At 52.1% G+C, this 7,646-nt stretch overlaps 1 long non-coding RNA gene across 1 annotated transcript; it reads left to right on the top strand.

Annotated features, from left to right (window-relative positions):
* Positions 1-1,102: 1,102 nt before the first annotated feature.
* Positions 1,103-2,413, top strand: LOC102015726. Its single transcript, XR_263902.1, has 3 exons — positions 1,103-1,249; positions 1,360-1,458; positions 2,153-2,413. It is a non-coding gene; the product is annotated as an uncharacterized LOC102015726 (long non-coding RNA).
* The last annotated feature ends 5,233 nt before the right edge of the window (positions 2,414-7,646 follow it).

The following is a 7,646-nucleotide window of genomic DNA, read 5'->3' as shown; positions in this document are numbered from 1 at the left end:
ATAACTTAGTGTTATTGGTAATAATAACTTGCCTCAAAATTCCTTTTGGAGATGGAGCTGAGAGTAGAGCCCTGGTTCCTCCCACCCCACCAGGCCCCTGTGGCTGCTGTCAGCACTCAGAAGATGTTCGTACCAAGGCCTGCAGGGAGAGCAGCCGCAGACCTGGCGGGTGTGTGGGGTATTTCCTGCGCTTGCCTTCCCTCCCGGCAGGAGTGGAAGGCTCGGTGTGAACGAGATCCTGGGGCCTGCAGCCTCTTTGCAGTATCTGAGAAGGAGCTGCAAGTCCAAAGCCAGCAGCCCCTTCCTGTCTGAGGGCCCACAAGTCTTTGGCAGTAGGTTGCGGGCCGCGCGCCTTTGATCCAGCCCTCCCCAGCGTTAACCTTCAGCTCCTCTTACCGCCCCCAGCCCTAGTCTCCTAACTCTCAAAGGGAGGGCTTCCGCCCCAAGCACCAGTCCACCACGTGGAGCACAGCTTTCCCGGGAGCCTGGGTCCCTTCTTACCCCCTGTCCAGTTGGAAAGAACAAGTCTGCGCTTCTGCCCCCTCTCCTTTGTCTCTTGGTCCTCAGGTCCACTGACTTTGCCTCATTTGTAGTTTGCAGATAGGGGAGCGTTTTAAGCAAGAACCTTGGTGTTTGAGGTAGGGAGGGATGTGGGAGTCGACACAACTAAGAGTAGTTCTAGGTCGACAAGCTACTGCTGGACGCAGGAGGTTAGGCTCAGGGAACTTGATTTGTCCTGCCAAGCTGCAGGCTCTGAGGTCTTGGTGAGGCTCGTCCCTGTCGGGGCCCTCTGTAACCCCTCTTCTCCAACAGGTGGCGTCCCAAGAGGGAGCAGGGAAGAACTCTCATCTGAATCGGCCTCTGTTGATTCCTCCACTGTTCTTTTCCTCTTGCTTTAAGAACAGAATCCTTATTATTTTAGGGTGAAGTGTTTCTTCATGACCTACCTTGTGAGCTCTGTGTGTTGGGACCATGTGTCTGACTATCTTTTGTTGTTTTTGCCATTTTTATCCAGTGTTTATTGAATGGCTAAATTATTGGTAATAATAACTGGCGCTTACGAGACTCTCTACAGAGTGATTATAATCTTTCTGGCAGACGAGCCTCACAACAGCGTTGAAAGAGGACCTGCTGTTCTCCTCATGTTCCAGGAAAGGGACTGAGCGTCAGAGAGGCTATTACCCACCTTGACCATGCAGCTGTGCTCGGGAAAAGGCAGCCTCCAGCCCAGGCCTCTTCAACTCCAAAGGTGGAGAAATGTGACTGGGGCAGTGAGGGGGCTTTCAGCTGCAGGCGGCAGCTCCTGCAGCACCCCAGGCTTCCTCTTGCCTAGTTTGTCTTCCTCGTGGTTCTCTTTAGGTCCTACCCAGGCAGTAGTGGGGAGCAGGTACCAGAGAGCAGCTGTGGGCATTCTGCGGGCCCACTTTCCCTCACCCTAGGTGTGCACCTGGTGGCCAGGTAAGATTCCTGAAGAACTTCACCATGCAGTTGTGCGGGAACGTGTGCAGGACCTACTTGCGACTTCACGCAGGAGTCTGTAGCATCTTAGCCAAGCAGAGGGCTCTCGTCTAACCCCACGATGCTCAGGCCTGCCACGTCATTAGATACACTTGCAGGGGCTGGTGACGTGCGACTTGCCCAGTCTCTGCCCTCAGAGCTTAAATCAGCAGGTTTGTGGCAGGGACCAGGCGGGCCCTGGGAGAGACCTGCTAACCTGAGGAATCTGTTGGCCTCTGGGGTCAGGTCTACGGCAGCCACTGACCTCTGGGGCAAACAGTGGTCTGCACACCTGGGAGAAATCCTTCCACAGTCTCTAGGGAAGTCTTGTGAAAGCCAAATGAGGGTGACCACATCAGCGCTGGGTCCTGTAGCCCAGCAGGGTGAGTCCCGCTCCTCGGCAAAACCCCAAGGGCCTGAACAGAAGTAACCTTGATCCTTGGGCCAGAGGAGCAGATCCTCACTGTCTGCCATCTGCCGTATTCGCTCACCTCCCCACCAAAAGTTGGCATTAGTAAGCTCTCCAGAGCCTTCAGCCTCTACCCCAAGCCCTGAAACCTTCCTCTTACCTCCTGGGCAGTTTTTCTGATCTCAACCTTGAACCCCTCCTTGGTGGATGCCAGGTTTTCTCATCAGCCTCCTCTCTTACGTTTAGGGAAAGGGACCAGCATGCTGGCTTGTTGACGCTTCAGTTCACCATTCATGCTTTTGTTCAGCAATCACGCTTTTGTTGTCTGCCCCCGCGCGCCCACCCTACACACTGACACCATCACACACCCACGCGTTTCTGCCGCCTCCTAAGCGTCACCTGCCTCCTCGGCGCAGGTGCACCCCACCTGGGGCTCGGCCTTTCCGTCCGTCCTTGGGAGCTGCATGGCTTCCCCCCTCTTGCTCCCGCTCTCTGTTCTCCGAGGCACCTGCCCTGACTCTGTCCTCCTCCTGAAACTTGAGATCAGTGATGAAGCATAATTTCAGAAAGCTGGAAACACGATGCTCGATGCTATAGGGAGCATGAACCGGGGGTTTATCTCATTAATTGGAACCAGCAGGAGGATCAAAGTTAAAGGGCAATAAAACCATGTATCTTTTCCCACCAACAACTCACTTCCAACGTATCAGTTCTCTGTTTCTCTGTAAGTTGATATCCCATTTTATAGATACAGGTTTTAGTCAGTGGAAGAGAGTGCGTCAAACAAAGCCACCTTCCCCTAGTGCAGTGATGGCAGACCTTTTAGAGTGGGGTGAGTGGCCCACTGAGGCACGCATGCCGTGGGTTTGCCACTGCTGTCCTGGGGTGTCTGCTGCCCCTCAGAGGCCTGCTGGACCATGCTCCTCAGGTGGCTCGCGGACTCGGGGCTGGCAGGCAAGCCCAGCTGCGCGGGTGTGCAGAGTGGTAGGAAGGGGAAGCGTGGCAGTGAGTGTGTGTAGGTTTCTGCCCCAAGGCGTGGTAATTGGGGGCAGGGAGGGAGTGCGCTGGTTTTACTTAATCATTCAGTGAAGATCTGGGATATAAAAGCCTGTGAGGTAAGTGGGATGATTAACCAACTTTTCAGATGATGAAACTGAAGTTTGCATTAGGAGCACACCCAGGAGTCACCAAATTAAGTAAATCTCATAATCTAGGCCTGTGTCCCATGAGCCAGTAGTGTGGGGGCCTGGGTGGGAGGTGGAGGGGATTGTGTGTGTGTGTGTGTGTGTGTGTGTGTGTGTGTGTGTGCACGTGTTCATGTACTGCGTAGGAGGCAGGGGGAGTTTGCTGCAGCAGCAGGTGCAGAGCCCAGGCCTGGTGTGACACTGCCCCTTTAAACAAAGCCAACTGCAGGAGTCCACACATCCTGCTGAAGGGCCTTGGGCCTGGGATGAGCTCCAAGGTGGGGCCACGTTGAGGATGGCTGCTGGCTGCGCCTGTGACAAATTGGTACTCTGGCGTCACCATTGTTCCCAGGAAGCGTGGGCCCCTACCCTCCTGTGCACTTCAAGAAGGGGTTGTCTGTAACTGGAGTGGAGGCTGTGATGGTGGCAGCTGTGACAGGGGCCCAAGGAGGGGGCTGGGGTGGGGGGAGGAGGGCTGGGGTGGGACTTGTCTTCACGCGTCATCCTGAGGCAGCTCTCCGGGCCCTTGCTCCGGTGTCTGCCTCAGCGTCCCCAGTGACGGCCTTATAGCCTGTCCCCTGTTGTCACATTACGGGAGGCCTCAGGAAGCTCCACCCACCAAGGGAGCAGTCCACATGGACTCTGGAAGGCGTAGGATTTGAATCCTGGCCCTACAGGTGTCAGGTCTTTATCTCTGTTTCTGCTCTGCTAAAATGAGAGTACACTAGGGGGCGTAGTAGTGCATGCCTATACTCCCAGACACCAGAGGCTGAGGCCGGAAAATCGCGTATTCTAGGCCAGCCTGGGCAATTTAGCAAGACCTTAGCTCAAAGTAAATTAATAAGGGCTAGAGATGTGGCTCAGTGGTACAGCACTTGCCATGCAGTGCAAGGCCCTGGATTCAGTCCCCAGCACTGTACAGACAAAACAGAGACATCATGGGAAACTGTCTTTAAAGGTGGATGAAGAATTAAGAAGAATGCCTTGTACACAGTGCTTTCTCCATAAGAACAAGGCTTACGTTTTTGTGCCAGATATTATACAAATCACATTCTTAGTACTGGGGCCAGGAAAATCTTAAGAAAATCTTTTTTGAGATCTAGGCTAAGGTCGGAGGGTTGCTTGAGCCCAGGGGTTCAAAGCCAGCCTGGGCAATGGAGTAAGACCTTGACTCAAAAGCAAAAATGATAATAATTTTTTTTTTTTTTTTCCGGTACTGGGAATTGAACTCACGACCTTGCGCTTGCCAGGCAGGTGCTGTGCCACTGAGCTAAATCCCCAGCCCCAATAATAATAAATTAAAATCCATGCTCACCTGGGCATGGTGACTCATGCCTGTCATCCCAGCACTCAGGAGGCTGAAGCAGGAGGATTGCCATGAGTCTGAGGCCAGACAAGACCACAGAGAGAGTTCAAGGCCAGGCTGAAGTACATAGCAAGACCCTGTCTCAAATAAACCAACTCAAACCAAACCAAAACAAAACCCATGTTTACAAAACCGAGGGGTATATATGCTCACTCTGGAAAGGACTTGACAGGCAGCTTCTCAGGATGGTGAGTTATCATACGTGCATCTATTTTTGGGCAGCAAATGACCCCAAAACTCAGGTCAAACAACCCCCATTTTACTGTCTCCTGACTGAGAACCAGGCAGCGCTCAGCGAGGTGGTATTAAGCGTGGTCACCTAACTGGGACTGTGTGGGCAGATGGACTGGAGTGTCCAAAATGGTGTCACTCCTGTCAGGTGAGTTGTCGGGGGTGACCAGAAGTCTGAGCACCGTCACCCCAAGGTCTCAAGGGCTCTCTCTGGCCCGGAGGCTCCAGGGCAGCTGGACTGCTTACACAGCAGCTCAGGGTTCCAAGGAGAGTGTCACCAAATGGCTAAGGTGGAATCTGGTGGCCTTCTGATAGTCCAGCCTTGGAAGTCTCACATCCAAATCACTGGATTTTCCAGGCATGGCGCTGTGTCCAGCCTGGCTCCAAGGGAGCGGAGCTGGGCCCCTCCTCTCCATGGAAGAAAAGCCAAGCTTTTGCGGTCATCTTTAATCTACACTGGTGCCCTCAAAAAGGATCTTTTGAAGTGGATTGTTGTACAGCATCCTCCCAGGGTCATCTTGGGGAAGTAGAAAGAGCCCTGAATTGGCCACCAGGGAACCTGGGTTTGCACGCAGCCGGTCATCGCTCTGGGCTCTGCTACCTTCAGAGCCCCGCACCAGACGCTGCGACCCTGAAGGGAGGACAGGCGATATTCTTGCGTTCTAGATCTCAGCACGGGCCTACCTTTGATGTGGTGGCTTTCCAAGTCCCGTCCCTTCTCATGCCCGCTTCCCTGTGAGCAGAGTGAGGAGGAGGTTGGAACTGCTGCTCCCAAGCTTTTCCCCAGCACAGCTCCTTGGGGTTGCCTGGCTTCATCCCGGCTTTCCAGTTCTAGAGGGGCCTGTGGGCCTCTCAGCAAAGTACAGAAAAACAACTCTGCGAAGCTCATCGGGGAAGAGGCAGGTGGCCTGTTTAGAAATAAATTCATAGCAAGACACCTTTAAATTCCCAGATTTCTCAGCATTCAAGAACAGCAGTGATTGTACCAAAATGGGAATTACTGGCCACCTACTCTGTGAACACTGGGGTGTGGGGGCCTTGGGGTTTGCAACGCTGGCTGGGCCAAGGTGGAAGGAGGAGGCCCAGGCGATGCAGCGCTCTGCCACTGGCTCTAGACTGCTCTTGCTTGGAGCGGTCCCCAGAACAAGCAAGAAGTCCAGACTGGGGTCTCCAAAGAGCCCAGCAGACCCGAAATGTCCCTGGCTCTGCCCTTGAAGAACACCCTAAAGTCTCCATTCCGCTGCACATCCACGGGCCAGACCATCCCAGAGAGAGGAAGGCAGCCATGCCTGGCCACCAGTGCAGAAAGTGTGTGTGTGTGTGCGTGCGCGCACAAGGAGTATTCTGGCCTGCAGCCAGGGCTGTGGGATTTACAGTCATCCTGGGGACTGTAAATACTTCAAGCAGCTTTTTTATTTTGAGGCCATGAGTAATAGAGCCAGCTGTGTGCGGTATCCACAGCCAGCCGTGCCTCTTCCAACTTGCAAACACACACACACATTTACACCTGTCGCACTCACACCTGCACTCACAGCATGCACAGGGAAGCATCTTTAAGGAGAGTTTGTATCCTGTGCTAGGTGTGTGCTCAGTGCTTTCATTAAGGACAGCGACTCTTTCAGGTGGGGCCTACTAGCCCCATTTTGTGGATGAAGAAACTAAGCCAAAGGGAGTAAGTTAACTTCCCCCAAAAGATCCACAGCTAGTAAGGAGCAGAAAAAGAACTGGAGCCCCTGGCCCCTTCCCACCAGCTTAGGCCCATCTGCAGACCCAGTCCAACACAGCTGGACCTTGCTTAACGTCATCTCTTTTTGGTATATAATAAGGAAATTAGACCTAAGATGCATCACAAAATAAATGAGTGATAAATTCAAATGCATTTTAAAAAGCCCTGCACGGCCAAAAAATATTCCACAAGCAAAGCTAGAAGGCAAACAAGCTTGGACAAAAGGTGCTACTAATAGTAAAGCAAAAGACTAACCTCCAGAATATATAGAGTTCCTAGTCATTTGTAAGAAAAAGACCAAAACCTGGTTTGGTTTTGTTTTTTAAATGGGCAAGGGGTGAAGATGGTTTCAGAAAAAGAAATGGATCTTAATCTAATGATTAACCTAACCTCACCAAAAGATTAAGACAAATGTAAGCGATGGTGACATTTATATCCAACAAATGGTGCAATTCTACATCATTCAGAGAAACCCTACAGATAGCTCGCTTTTCATTTTTAAAACGGGCAAAAGTTTTTCACAGACACATCACAAAAGCCAGTGCAACAGACAGTCTTAAGGGACCGGAAGTGGAAATAAGGAGTTAGCGCCGCACACCCACCAGCGGGGCCGAAGGTGACACACCGGAGAGCAGTCCTGCCTTATCCTTTGCTTTGCTTCCTATGCGCTATCAGTTACCCACAGCCAACCCCAGTCTGAAAATATGAAATGGGGAGTTCCAGGAAGAAGAAACTGCTCAGCTTGAAGCTGCTTGCTGTTCTGACACGCGCAATGAGCTCTGGAGCCTCTCCTCTCCCTGGCCCTCGGGATGTGAATCATGTGTTTGTCAGGTCTCCACCCTGGCTGCCCCACCCCTCACTGGTCACCCAGGCTGGATCTTAGTGATCAGATCCATCGTGCTGGGGTGCTTGTGTTCAGTGGCCCTTATTTTACTTATTAATGGCCCCACAGTGCAGGGGTGGTACTGCTGGCAATTCTGCTATGCAAAGAGGAACCATTAGGCGCTTCCTTTAAGTGAAAAGGTGAAAGGTCTTAATTTAATAAGGAAAAACTGGTGGGCTGAGATCAGTGGTCAGTATCAATCTATTCATGAAACTGTGAAGAAGGACAAAGAAATTTATGTTAGTTATGCGGTCACACCTCAAACTACAAAAGTTCTGGCCACAGTGAGTGAAAAGCGCTTAGTTCAAATGGGAAAGGCTTTAAGTTTGTGGGTGGAAGGCATGAACAGA

The sequence above is a fragment of the Chinchilla lanigera genome, unplaced genomic scaffold (assembly GCF_000276665.1).
Source record: "Chinchilla lanigera isolate Chin_1 unplaced genomic scaffold, ChiLan1.0 scaffold00084, whole genome shotgun sequence".
In the NCBI taxonomy this organism is placed as follows: domain Eukaryota; kingdom Metazoa; phylum Chordata; class Mammalia; order Rodentia; family Chinchillidae; genus Chinchilla; species Chinchilla lanigera.
Note: the sequence above shows the minus strand (reverse complement) of the source record. Positions and strands in the feature narration are given on the sequence as shown.